The 14,766-nt window shown below is 42.1% G+C and overlaps 1 long non-coding RNA gene across 2 annotated transcripts in view; it reads right to left on the bottom strand.

Annotated features, from left to right (window-relative positions):
• Positions 1-14,766, bottom strand: part of LOC123478733 (uncharacterized) — a 117,324-nt gene that overhangs the window by 81,026 nt on the left and 21,532 nt on the right. The window lies entirely within an intron of this gene.

A 14,766-nucleotide genomic window follows, 5' to 3' on the forward strand; every position in this document is an offset into this window, starting at 1 on the left:
CTCCCCTAAAATTAGAGAGAAAACCCTCTTGGTAAATTATGATTCTGGTAAGTCACAATACATTTACTAACAGTTCACAATTGACAGATGGAATCTTCTCCAATAATCTATTCATCTTAATAAAACCTTATTTTAGTGATATCTATGCATAATTAAAAGTTGAATGCTGAAATAAATGGTTATATACTTTTCCATATGCATAATTTTCAGCTGGGGCCCTTCAGGTTAAGAAATACCTTTTGTCAATGCCTTCCATTATAAGCAGTTTCAACAGCAGACTTTGTATTACTGCATTTAGTTCAATGTGCTAAGATGGGCCAACAACAGTGAATAACTGGGGTTGGGTTTTCATGTGTAAAATGACAGACTTTTACAGAATGAGCAATTTTCTGTATAGTTCTAGATCCCTAAGTCTTTCTTCCCCTAATTGTGTGAATGTACTAGGAAAAATATCGGTTCAGCCTCTACTTCTCCCTGAATGTGCAGAACTGTCTTTTTGCTTTTAAAGAGAGTTGGGACTATGAGTATGTGGCTGGAAAACCCAGATGGAGCATCACAAGTACTGGGGACTTAGAGTCCCTGGGACACCTGATTGACTTGTCTCCGATCTGTGGCCCAATTAATCAAGGCCACAAGTGAGTTGACACCAAGGACCAAAATGACTAAATATGACTCTTTCACACTCTGATTGCTTTGCCACAGCAAATTTTAGAATGTCATTATTGTATTATGCAGTATTTCTGAAACTGTCTTTTTATTGTGATAAATTATTGAAGATACGTGTTCAAATAGATGTTTTTATCCTAATGACGCTCACTCTCTTGTTGACTGGAGCAGAATCACAGTACAGAGCCTGTGACAGCATGACTGACTCCAACCTAAGATTACAGCGGGGTTACGGGGTTAGGACCCGGATTATGCTGCTGATCCACCAGCAAACAAAGCTGTGTGACACGAGGAGCTCTTTAAAATGCAGTTCTTACCCCCACCTCAGACCTTCGACTCAATGTCCTGGGATAAACCCAGCTTAGAAGTCCCAGGTGATTCTGATGTGGCCAGCATCTGGGATGCTGGCAACCAACAATATACAGCAAAGGCACACATGCCATTATGACCAAAGTAGCTAAATGCTTATCACTCCTCACACAATTAGTAGCACACCTGTTCCTTGAAGTTATCAGGATACACGGCAACATGGACATAGTCTTAGTGACTCAATCATTCAACCACTTTGGGTAAATTGACCAGTCACCACTTTGTAAGCGAACAGTAACTGGTTAATTTAGTCTGAATAGAAACAAGTGTGAAGATAGAGTGGAGAGACATATTTTACCCCAAGGCCAGCCCTTTATAGTTCAAACTAAAAGGCAGATCTCAGGTAATTTATCTTTACAAATAGAGAAACAGGGAAGTAAATTAACCATTCAGATTCTACTTGCATATCATTCCCAGAACTTAAAATATTCCTAAAAGGCTCTGATTTCCCAACCTCCAGGTAATATCCAAAATACAAACATCCCAAGGTTAAAATGAAACGAATCAAAAAAAGAAATTCATGAGCTAAAATTCTAAGACCAACTACATATATGAGTGGTGGTCAGTTGGCACCAGCTGCCTGCTGCCAGCCTCTGTTGACTAAGGTGCTGCCATCCCTATGAAGTTTTGGCCAGGCTCCTTCCGTAGCTGTGCGTGGCAGAGACTTTAATCAGCAGAGATAATAGGGCTCCTTTGATTTCCCTTCTCTGAGATTCAGAGACAATTTTAGCTCTTTGGTGTGCTGCTAAATGTTTAACAACTGGCTCTGGAGAATGAAGCCCTGGTTTGTAGCACTTACCAGTTTCTGTGGTGTAAATACTCTCACCAGGGCCAGCTTCACGCTGCTAAATGGACGTCAACCAGCTGAAAACGTAACTGTATTTTCAAGAGCAGATCAACTTCTGAGTTAGTGAGTACGAAATACAAAAGCTAGCAGTGGCTTTGGAGGAACTCCCAAGTTCCCCCTTCCCCCAAGGAAGCATTTCTACTTTGACTAGTTCTACTAATTTTTAGTATATTATTGGGTCTCAGAGGCTAAGGACCTAAGGTGTTCAAAATACGTATTTCTTAGCCATGGGACTCTTAGGAACCTCTCAACAGACTCCTCAGTACCTTAGGAGATTACTAGCCACGCTTGTCTAATCTCTAAGAGTGACCTCCCACATAAACACTTATTTACTGCCAGCTGAAACGATGTTTGGCTGATCTTTTTTATATCCTATAGGCCATGGCCTGTTTGCCCACTTTTCTAATTTCCCTTCTGCACTTGCTTCTCATCCTGACACAGCACAAAACTCACAGGCATCCAGGAATCAGTGCCCGCAAAGGCGCAGGGAAGAACAAGACATCTAGTAAGTTCACCTGGCTCCACCATACCTAGAGAGGCTCCACAGTTCAAATGTCTCTACCCCACCAGGGGACACTCAGCTAAGTGTGCCTCATGCCCAGGTTTTGAGTATGCACTTAGCTGGGCTTTAGTTGCCCTCAGAAAAGCTCCAAATGGGCAAGAAACACCACTAAATAAGAACATCACTGGGCCAACTTTGCAGAGGAAGGTGTCCATCATGTGATGGCTTGCCCTGAGCCAAGTGACTATAAGGCTGGAGCCTGAAAAACAAAACTGCCAGCAAACGTTTGGTTGCTGCAGTTCCATGGGTGATGAGCAGGACAACTTTCCTTCTTCTTCCAGCTAGTTGTTAAGTGAAGATCCTACTTACTGAGTGTTTAGAAATCAGGTACGCTGGTGAGCCACAAAGCAAGCTTTGTTTGCAAATTAAAGGGTTTTTTGATTTTGATAGAAGTGATTCTTGGGTGGGTTTGATTAGATCCTTTGGAAGGCAATGCCAAAAAAACAATGTAACTAATTCCTCATACACAATAAGTGGCCATTGCTTTTTATTCTTTGTGTAGTAAGTCAAAATAAAATCATAAAGGGCCAAATGTACTTCCCTTGCTGTAGTAAAATATCCTATAGGTTCCGTAAGGCACTGCTAGACTGTAAATGTGGGAAACTCAGACATTTTCTGTATTATGTTTAAGAGGCCAGGGTATGCCTCTGTTTTCTGCTCTCCTTACGCCATCTACATGAGCTTGTTTCTCTACACTGAACAAGCTGCATTTTGACTTCAATGAATCAGGTATATGGCTCAGATGTTTTCCTGTGTTCACAACAACTTGCATGTAGCCTGGGAACAAAGTAAGCCTTCGTTCTCTGGCTCTTTCCAGGACACCAAAGAGGTAAGTCCCTAAACATAAGCAGAAAGGACTTGCCAGCAGGCCCTATTAAATAATAAAATTATAATAAAATTTGTTTACTGTAAACAAATTCACAGCAACACCAGGCTTGAGGGACCAACCAGTCTCACAACAGTCAGTTAGGGAGGTGGGGAGGAAAATCAGTGGGTAATGGGAGAGGGGTTTGATCGATGAGTGTAGGTGGAATAAAGTTATTGATGTACTTGCAAAAAGGAGGGGGAGGTTTCCCTCCGAAATCTGGAATCTAGACCATTTTGCAAGACTTACAATAATTGGTCTCCATGTCAGAAAAGCCCTTTAACCACATTTTAAGATCCAGATCTGGGCCCTTACTGTGCAGAGAAGCAGCCTAACAGCCAAGGGCCCTGGAAGGGGTTTATTGATGGGTTTAGACCCAATCATTAGCACTGAAAGCTCCCAGGGCACAGAACGAGATTACTGAAATCTCACAATGCAGCCTCACTTACTCACATAGGACACAACAGAACTTCACAGAACTTCACAGAACTTCAGATTATCTCAGGTCTAGACTCCAGATCAACACCTCAACGTGAAGATGAGAAAACTGAGGTTCCAAAAGCAGAAAGTGACTTACTTCCCAGCTAGTTAGCTGGGATCAGAGTCTGCGCCCCCGAACACTATCTGCTACACCGCGCCATGCTGTCTCCATGCTTTACATGGGAAATTGATGATCCATTGTGAAAGCATAAATCAGAGGTCAAGACAGAAGAATGTTTGTGATATCTTCTCTCACTTAAACTGCTTAGTTTCACCATGTCATTTTAGCATTATATTAAATAACATATCAATTTAGAAACAGGAGCAGAGCTCTCTATAATGATGAAACCAAAAGGTCCAAAGGCATGAGAACAGTGAATGTAGGTTATTATAGAAATGAGCAAGAAGTATGTGTCAGGGAAAAACAAATGCTGCTTATATTGTTATAACCATTGAACCCTGTCTCCCCCACATGCTTGATGCATTTGTTTTGGAAAATGCTCTTTTATGCTGAATGACTGGCACTGAAGACTCACTCCCTCCCAGCCCCATCAGAAGCTTCCTTGCTCTTTAGAAGAAACCTCGGCCCTTAGGAATCAGACTCAACGTCTCTTGCGAGAGGCAGTGTCACCTGCCCCGACAAACAAGCTGCCAGACTGGCAGGGCCGTGGAGACCTGAAAGATGCCAGCACTGCTGGACTAAGGAGCTTTCATGTAAATATCGTCTGCCTTCTTGGTGAACAAGGGTGGTCGTCTTTCCTTTATAGAGGCAACTGCGTGTGCTTTGTGACTGTAGTTCGTGAAGAAAATGCAACGATTTGCTTCGACAGCTCCCCACATGTACCTGTTAAGTGTGAATGTGCCTGCCTCATTGCCTCCTGTGCCAAACACAGTGCTGAATGCGTTGTTTTTCAATAAACGGTTTTGTTGTGCACTGGAGGACACTGCTGGTAGTTTCTGTCCCCTTAGAAAGACCGCACATGCCACACCAACACACTCCATCCAATGAAAAGATGAAGGCACCCCCTTTTCTCATTCTCAGGGTTTGTAAGATTTCTCCTTGGAGGTTTGAGGGGCACCAGAAAGGTCTGGCTTGGCTGTCTACAGACACAGACAAACAGCAAAAGCTAAAAGTGCTTCCAACACCCTGGCCGGGAACTCAGCAGGTTCGAGTGTTGTCCCCATGCACCAGGGCTGCGGGTGTGGTCCCTGGTCAGGGCGCATATGAGAAGCAACCAGTGAGTCCCAACAAGTGGAACAACAAATCAATGTTTCTCTCTCTCTTCCCCAACCCCAATCAATAAATAAAATATCTTTTAAAAAGTACTTCCCGCACACGGTTTTTCCAGAGGTACTTTAAATGCAAATCATGCAACAGGCCTTAACGTTATTAATAATAGTACATTAAATACATTATTCTTAAATGTTACAGTCACATACATCATTTTACTGTGTCAATAACTGGGCGAGGAAGGGACCCTGAGGGACTAGACCCATGTTGCACTGTTAGTGGCGGAGGTGAGATGAGAACATGGCCTGACACTCGGTCCGGGGCTCTTTCCCTGGCACCTTTGCCCCTTTCCCGTCTGTCTTTAAGCCACCTCCTCACGGAGCCTTCCCTGAATGTCTCCATCAGCCTTCATCCCATGCCCTGTGCTGCTTTTCTTCATAGCATTTTCTTCTCTCACTTGAAATGATAGTGATTATGTATCTAATCACTGTTTACCCCTGTCTCCCACCACACACACACAGTATAAGCCCTACCTCCTACAAAGCAGGCAACTTTGCCCTAGTCACACCACGTTCCCAATGCCTGTAACTGCAATGGCAGCTTAGCAGGCTATCGATTGGTATTTGTTGGATGGATGGACAGACAAGTAGACACACCACTGTCTATGGATCACTTCAACTCTTTTTCGCTGTCTCCCTTCCCATCCCTGTGCCTATACCTCAGACACCAAAAGTCCTCACTCTGCTCTCACAGTGCCACCCAGACAGCACTGTGACCAACACTCAGTAAGCATCTGTTGACTGAATGAATTAATGAATAGTCCTAGGAATTGTCTTTCTCAATATCCACGTTCCAAATCAAGAATGTCCCACCATATTAATACACAAAGCACACCCTGTTCTTGAGCCTGGTGGCTAGTAATTTTAAGCAAAAGAAGAACTTGTGTAGGGTAAAAAAATACAGCATGTCTGGAAAGGCTCTGCCTTCAGAAACAGATGTGCCTTCTGAGAGCGCTTGCTGCCACGCTCTGTACTCGAACCTGAAGCCCTTTTTGGGCACCATGCCCGATGCTGAGCAAAATCACAATGCCCGTCCTGAGAAGAGTTAAGTCTTACTGGGGAAACAGTTCGACACATCAACAGGGAATATCTTTTATCCTGGGCAGCTCCAGGGAATGCTGGGATGCAGGCAAAGACACTGGGAAGGAGTGAGGCAAAGAGAGAAAAGGGTGACCCCATTAAATTTGAGTGATGACAACCAAAATTATAGAGGCTGATGTAATACGTAGGGCTTGTTTTCTGAAAACTACTTACAATCTGATGATTCCCTCCACCACCCCTCAGAGAGAAATGGTAAGTTGTTCTAAAACAAAACATTCCACAAACTGCCACAGAACATGAAACTGACACGAGGTTTACTGCAAGCTCTCTTCGCCTGGGACTGATTAGTATAAATTAAATTCTTAAAGTAAAAATTTTTCCCTAAGAAAATTCATTGCCACAGCTTGATAGAGACAAAGAAGGTTAAAGAAACCCCACTCATAAAAGGATAACTTGACTCAAGGCTCCCAGGCCAGTAAAAAACACTGTTAGCATTAGTCTAAGGAAGTGCGGGCTCCTTCTCCAGTGGGCCCTCCCCAGGGTCCAAAGGCCCGGGGGGTGGCGGGTACCATCCAAAACAACTGAGGCAGCCCCCGGCTCGAGCACGCTGTTCTCGGCAAGTTAGCTGGACTAAAAGGCTGCTCTGAACACTGTCTCATACCACTTGGAATCCCACGGGTGACTAGGAGCTTAAGAGATTCAGTGAATTCAACACTCTCATTTCTAAATGAAGAGACCAAGGCTCAGGAGACAAAGTGACATGTCCAAATGTACTCTCCTAACAAGCAACAATTGATGTACTTTATCAATTTTTCTGGGAAGCAAAAGAAAAAGTTATTTCTGTATCAACTAACAAGTTTCAATTCTAGATGAAAATATATGAAAGGGTAGTCTGCTCACTTTCACTTTAACTCTTTTCTTCCTATTGCAAATACAGTCTTTGAAAAGATATTAGAAAACAGAGAAAAGCAAAACAAAACATGAAAAAACACCTAAAGCTGTTTTTCTGAGTGTGTGCTTGTCCTATACCATGCATACTGTTGTTTTCTTTCCCCCTCTTTTAAAAGTATATCAAGAGCATCTTCCCACGTCATTAAACATTCTTTGATAAGCTCAAAGTATGGAAGTACTAGACCTAATTTAACCAATTCTCCACTGTTCTTCAAATTTAGGTTTAGATTCTTTGCCACTTTTAATTGTGCTTTGGTCAACATATTTGTAACAGGATGTCTGTACATCCACAACTATTTCCCTGCATAAAGCCCTTGAAGTGGATGGATTTTCAAGAGACATGAAAAATTTTTGTAAAGGGAATCTTTTGCAAAGACAATCAGAAATGTTCAAGTAGAAGTTCAATGACCAAATTTCTGAATCTTTATTTCCCTAGAAAATTTAAAAAGGCTTTCAAAAGGGCAAGGTTAAGAGAAAAGCATAGATCATCATTAAGGACCTGGGAGAACTTCACACATCAAGAGAGAAAACCCACCCAATTGCATCCTCATTGCTAATCAAATAAAAAGCACCTAGGACCATCTGAGAGACGGGTCCTTCAATACAATGATAGATAGCTCTTTTTCTTATTCTGAGGGTATGTTTATTGCTTACTCAATCCTACTAAGCTAATAATGTTTCCAATTCACATTAAGTCCAAGAAGTCAAAATGAGGAGGCTGAACTTAAACCATCTACCTTGAGGCTACATAAATCCTATAGATCAGTTGTTTTTGTTAAACTTCTTTTAATCAATATCGCCACTGTTATTGAAGAGATGTGACTTTAAGCAAATTCAAAATACAAACATACAAGATTCTCAAAGCAGATATATTGAGGATGGTCATAAACCTACTACAGAATTCCTTATTTCCAATCACTGTCCCTGTCTTGAATAAATATGGATTTGCACCAAAATAGATGTGTGTGTGTGTGTTAGTAAATACATTCATCACTATGGGCCTTACATCTCAGTCACAACTACTCAACTTTGCTGTTGTAGCACAAAAGTAGCCAGAGATGATTCATAAATGAATGAATATGGCTGTATTCCAATAAAACTTTATTTACAAAACAGACAGCATCCAGATTTGACCCAAGGGGCTCAACCGTTTGAGCATATGGTTTGCCAACCGTAGCTTTAAGTAACATGCTCCTTACTGTATGTAAAATATTTCATTTGACAGCCTTTATTGTATTAGTTTACTAGGGCTGTCATGATAAATTACCACGGATTTGGTGGCTTAAAGCAACAGAAATTTATTCTCTCCCAGTTCCGGAGGCCAGAAGTCTGAAATCAAGGTGTCAGTGAGGTTGATTCCCTCTGCAAGTTCTGGGGGAGAACCGTTTGATGTCTCTGTCCTTGCTTCTGGCAGCTGCCCGCAATCCTTGGCATTCCTCCGCTTGTAGCTACCCGACTTCAGTCTGCCCCCGTCTTCGCACGGCCTGCTGTGTGTGTCTGGATCTGCTCCCCCTTCTCTTCCCTTCTAAGCATTTGCCACTGGATTTGGGAGCCACCCCAACTGAAGACGATCTCATCTCAAAGATCTCAGAGACCCTCATTATAAATGAGGTAACATTTTAGGTATACATATATTTGGGGGGCCACAATTCAACCCATTGCATTCATTTACAATATTACCCCACCCACCAAGTAATTCAAGGACCCATTAGCCCATAGAACACAGTTCAGTGATGCACTGACTCAGACGTGCTCCAGGTACCATTATTCCCCTTGAAAGGTAACAAATCCATACTGCAAAAGCCTGCAGCATTATTGGGTGATGGGAGTTACGCCCTCAAATTACACTTTATACAGCTTTTCGTGTCTATAGACAGTAAACAGATGTGCCTCCAACAACAGACTCAGCAACAAATCAAATATCACCTCCAAAGTCAACAAATTCTAAAGACATTCCCAGTGTACATGAACTCATTTCCTACACAAGGAGATGCTCAGTGCCAGGATATCGATCTTAGGTGAGTGAGTGTTCTGGTTGGGGTACCTGCACTGCATGGAAAGAAAAAGAAACGTGTATGTAGAAAACATGAAAGTTGACCAACCTATGACATGAGGTGATAGATTCAGAAGAAATATCTAAAATGTTTCAGTAGACACAGTTGTTCCACACTTAAAGATCAATTTAAAACTCATTCTCATCTTACAGCAGGTATCACAGATATATAGATTTAGAGCTAAACAACTTTAGTCACAAACACTAATATATCTGCTTTAGCTTCCAAAAACCTTTTGTGACCTAATCAGCAAACAAAGCCTGTTGGGAACTAAGGTGGAAATTTAGTTGGAGATAGTTTTCTCAGAAATGGGACATACTGAAACTATCTTTAACAAAGTGTAGAAGGTAGTAAAGGAGGGTGATTGAGTGACTTAAAGGAGAAAAAAGTCAAAGTTAAACAGAAAATCAGAAACTGAAACAGCCACAAAAATGTGTTTCCTCCTGTTGGAAGCATTACATCCTTCAAAATGGAACATATACAAAAAAATGTTCTGCCTTAAAGTATGTCAAGACCAGAATGGCGTGGAGCCTTCTTAGGAGACCAAATTGCATGGAATATGAAAGCTTCTAAGAGGAAACTGTCTTTTCTGTAAGGAGCCAAGAGTTCCCAGACATGAGACAGCACCCCAGGACCCAGCCTAGGTAAAAAGAATTATCAGAACAATGCCGGGAACTGGGACCTAGGAGTCTGACCTCCTCTGCGGCCAGTGTGGGGACACACAGGAAGCTCAAGGGATAAACTAGGCGGCAGCGTTGTGATAAAGAAAGAAAAACAGCCCTGACCAGTGTGGCTCAGCTGTTTGAGCCTCGTCCCACAAAGCAAAAGGTCGCCAGTTTGATTCCCCATCAGGGCACATGCCTGGGTTGTGGGTTCGGTCCCCTGTCAGGGCACCTACGAGAGGCAACTGACTGATGTTTCTCTCTCACATCGATGTTCTCTCCCTCTCTTCCTCCCTCCTTTCCTCTCTCTCTAAAAATAAATGAAAAAAACCTTTTTTAAAAGAAAAGCCCTCTACATATTAAGTTATAATCTCACTTTTTATCTGACACAAAATCCTAGAACTGAAGGAAGGATATAGCCATATTCCATCAAACAAAGGATAATAAACCACTTAAAACGCCATGAATAATAAATCCTTAGATGTGTAAAGTATCCATGTCTTTCAACAACTGAGATGGGAGAGCTGTGGTGTAAACAGGCAAACACAGTTACAGCTGGGCAGATCCTAGAATTCACAGGCCTTGATTCTTTGACGGTTGTTTTCTTGCTACAGTGTTGCTTCTGTAGCATTAGAGGGAAAAATGACATAACATTGAGAGATATAACATCGTAAATTAGTCAATTTTTCCACAAATTAATAAATGTAATGCAATTCCAATTAAAATTTCAACCAGATTTTTGAAATAGAAGGCAGAGAGCAAGCAAAGAACAATTTAACTTGGCAAAAATGACTATTAAGTTCAGCTGATGCAAAAATAAGCAAAATAAATATATTGAAAAACAATTAGTAATGAATGACTAGCCTTGGCAGATATTAAACATATTAAAAAGTTACTATAATTAAAAGTGTATTATTAGTGATGAGTAGACAGAAAAATCAATACATTCTATACTAGGACAGAAATTCTAAAAGCAGATCCAAGAATGCATATAATATATAATTATAATGACTCTTTAGATCAGTGATTAAATAAATGGTGTTGAAAATAGCCATTTATCTCAAATATTTGGGAATAAGTAGTGAGAAAGTTCAAGAAACAATCACGCTGATTCCCGTATCTAAAGAGAGGTGGTGGTGTTCATTTTTAACAAATTTTTTATGTCCTCCTTCCATTATAGTTATTTTTTATTTCATTTACCAGGTCGCTCAATGTTTAGATTAACTAGCCACCTTGCAAACAGTCATTTACCCAAAGCAAACAACATTTTTTATTGGCAAAGTTTAAAGAACTGGGATTTCTTTCATATTACTGCAGTGGAGAAGCCTGGGGACTATTTTTCAGAGAGTTCCATGGTTGGACTATAATTTACAAATATTAAATGAATTTGAGTTAAGTCCTTTCTCTGGGCCAACCAATGTGCTAAGTGCTGAGGATACAAAAGCGAGCTAAACTCAGTTTTGCCTTCAAAGTGCTGTTTAACCTGACAGTAAGTCAACAGACTGTCTGCAATATACGTTATCTCGTTGCTTATTCTTTGGTTAGGATTCGGGTATAATAATAGAAGCATATTAGGTAAAAATATGAAACACCAGAAAAATTATTCAGTATAGATCTCTGCCAAGAGATTAAGCCGGACTGTTAGATTCTGATGGCCAAATCGGAGGAGGCTCCCTCCGGCAGATTTGCTGAACAAGATGGGTCCGCCAAGTTTTCCCCTTCACACCACAAAACAGGCACAGCTGGATGCTTCATCACTGCTCTGTCCTCTCCCCGAAACACATCTGACAAGCTGATTGTGTTAGGCCGTGACATACAAAATATGGCATAATTGTAGACTGTAATCATCATGATGATAGCTGACTTGATGAGAGAGGTCAAATCCCATTTTTATATCCTCAATTTCTAAAATATTGTTTTGTCAAAAAAATCAATTTCTCATTTTTCTAGCGTTAACTTGAAAAGGGTATAATTGATCAAGCCTAAATCCCTTACATCACCCAGGACTCTGTGAAAGGCTCACACCCAACAAGCCACTTGAGTTAGGGCCAGGCAAACAGCAGTTGTCCTCAGCAACCAACACCCATGGGCCTGAACAGCTTCTAAGCAAGAACATGTTTTACATCCTTTGGTTAAGACTGTGGGGAAAACACAGGCTCATGGAATATAGATGCTCAGCTGGCTCATTTGGGTTTTGTGGTCCAATTTGTGGATGAGATATTTATAAAATCCGGTGATTACAATGCCATCTCATTAACATTCGTTAAGTGAAAACCACAAAGTGCAGGATGGGAGCTCCAATCTGAGGGGAAAGGGAGGAAGGAAATGAACAGGGAGATGGGTTTTCCTAGCTCAGTACATGCAAAAGGAGAGACCCAGAGGGAAAAGACCCCTCTCTACTTCCTTTAAATCAGACTTTGTCCTTGCTGAAGGACAAAGGGAGGACAGGAAGGAGGGCAGCTTTTCCATTTTTCTGTTGTGTTTGATCCCTAAGCAAACCAAATCCAAAGCAAGCCCAAGCTGATTTCCCTGTGAATTAGAATTCTCCATTTCTGTACAATTTACCAAATTAAACCTATTCCACAAGGTGTTTGCATGAGCAGTGAGGCTGTGTGGACTGGACTGAACTCACAGTATTTTCAGCACAAAGTTGCTGTTGTGCCTTGTGACAGATTTCTGCCCCTGTCCCTATGGGGAAGGCAGTGGGACTTCAGGGAGAGAACCAAGGCTATGCAGTCGGAAAATCTTGGACCGTAGTCCCAGCTCTGGCACAGACTGGTCGAAGAACCTCTGATAATATCTGCTTTCCAAGGACTTTACAGTGAGGGGTGGTGCAGCAGGGCTTATATGAATTATATAGTATCTGACTAATGAGTAGATACTCAATAAATGGTAGCTACAATTATTTTTTACTGATATCACTGCCTTGTCTCTCCTAGTCAATCTCAAACTTGCAGGTGGCTTAAATAATGCATTCCATGCAGAACCAGCAATAGGATTATCCATTCGGTGGACATTCAGTAAATGCCAACTAAACATATGCATGACACTGTGTCCAGAGGGACAGCATTTCAAAGTTGGACTCAATCTTCAATGATTAATCAAATTTAGTGATTATGGCTGTGGTGTGTGCAACGACTTTATTTGGGAACTGTGCTAAAATTTCAGAAGTCGATTTCTTTGTCAATTATAGAATAATCTTGATCTCTGGCATTCCTCCCTCCTAACACCTTACCCTGCCCTAGCCCTCATCACACACACACCCCAGGACTGTTTCTATGGTGCTTACAGTCACTGAACATAGAGCCAGAAACTCCGAATGAGTGTGCAGAGGCCCAGAGGCAAAGAGACTCTGTCACACACAGTCAAGAGAAAAGTTGTGGTCTTCATTTGTATCTTTTACCCACATTCATGTGTGTTCGGAGGAGGGACAGAGGACCTTAGAAGGGAGAAGCTTCACTGACTCTAATTCAACACTGACTCTAATTCAACACTGACTCTAATTCAACATCGCCTTGTGTGCTCTTCGCCTGCAGAGCAGAGCTGTGTGCATAAATAACCCTCCACGGGCTGAGTAAGGGAAGCAAGAGATTGCTGGAGCTGCACCTGGCAGAGGTAGAGGACTGATTCTGTTCTTCCAAGGGCCAAACACAGACTGAGGGGTGAAGTCACAACTGAGAAGATTTCCTAAGCCTACCTCCTGAAAGCAATTGAATGGGCTGCCTCAAGAGTAATGAGATTTTCAAGTTGATGGCACAGATTCCTGCATTGGGAGGAAAAAGGAGTGGCCAGCCTCTCAGGTTCTACAGTTCACAGCTCCTGGGGTCAGTCTTCAGGAAGCAGGGACCCCCTAGGGGGCTGGCTAGGAGACGGAGTGAAGTGCGCACCATTGATGCTGGTTTGGGAGCCTTTAAGGCTTTAAGCTCTGCTCCTAAACCTCCCAGTGTATGATAAATAAGTTCTTATGATAGGGTCCTGTATCTAACAGAACAAAACCCCCATGTACTCATTAAATTCTTTAAGGGAAGAAATCTGAAGAAGAGATCTTTGTTTTAATTCAGCAGCATTAGAAAGAAACTTAAAAGTCTTGGTCCGCCAGCTGATGGTTCCTCCATCACAGCTGGAATATCCTGAAATCCACCCCCCCCAACACACAGCCCATTCTAGACCCTAAACACACACACTCTCTTTGCACCTAGGTTTCCCTCTCAATTCTACCTCATCCAGCATAAGTAGAATAAGCAGCAGACAGCCTAGGATGATTTGAAAGACATTCAAATTCCCTCACACCCTACATCCAGCTCTGCTTCTGAACTGCAACTGGCCCTGAAGTAACTGCCATCAGGGATAAACCTTTGCATTAAAGCAATTCTTCCAGAAAGACCCTGGTAAGTGCATAATGAGCACCACGAGTAATGAGGCACGTGTTATTTTACCAACTTCCCAGCAAAGATCCTGAAAAGACTAGGAGCAAGGTCAGAAGTCCTAGACGGGTGGGAGCCGAGTATGAAGACACAAAAGGGGTGACAGACCCACAGGGTGCACCACAGTCTTGGGGGAGTGAAGCAGCCAACAGTCCTGGAGGCAAGTGGAAAAGAGGGCATCCAAATGGAAATTACAAAGAAGAAAAACCAAGCTTGGTTAACATTCATTCACTCATTCTTTCAATGAACACTCCAACACTCCCTAATGTACCAGGCACTGTTCTAGGCATGGAACAGTGTGCTTGCTAGCCATGCAAGTTTAGGTTCTGTGGGTGTAAAGGTCCTAATTCTCAAAGACACAGTATGGGGACACAGTATGAGCACCTTTGAACTTGAAGCTATGTTTGCCACCCAATTACTTTGGGATCCTCACACCGAAAGACCAGTGAGCAAGCAAAAGAATCGAGCATGTGGGCAAGGGTAGCTGACTCTGGCTTACAGGAGGAGCTTCCTTCTGCCACACAGTGGGAGCAGAGAGGAGTGTGTGCAGCAAGG

Source organism: Desmodus rotundus, chromosome 10 (genome assembly GCF_022682495.2).
Source record: "Desmodus rotundus isolate HL8 chromosome 10, HLdesRot8A.1, whole genome shotgun sequence".
In the NCBI taxonomy this organism is placed as follows: domain Eukaryota; kingdom Metazoa; phylum Chordata; class Mammalia; order Chiroptera; family Phyllostomidae; genus Desmodus; species Desmodus rotundus.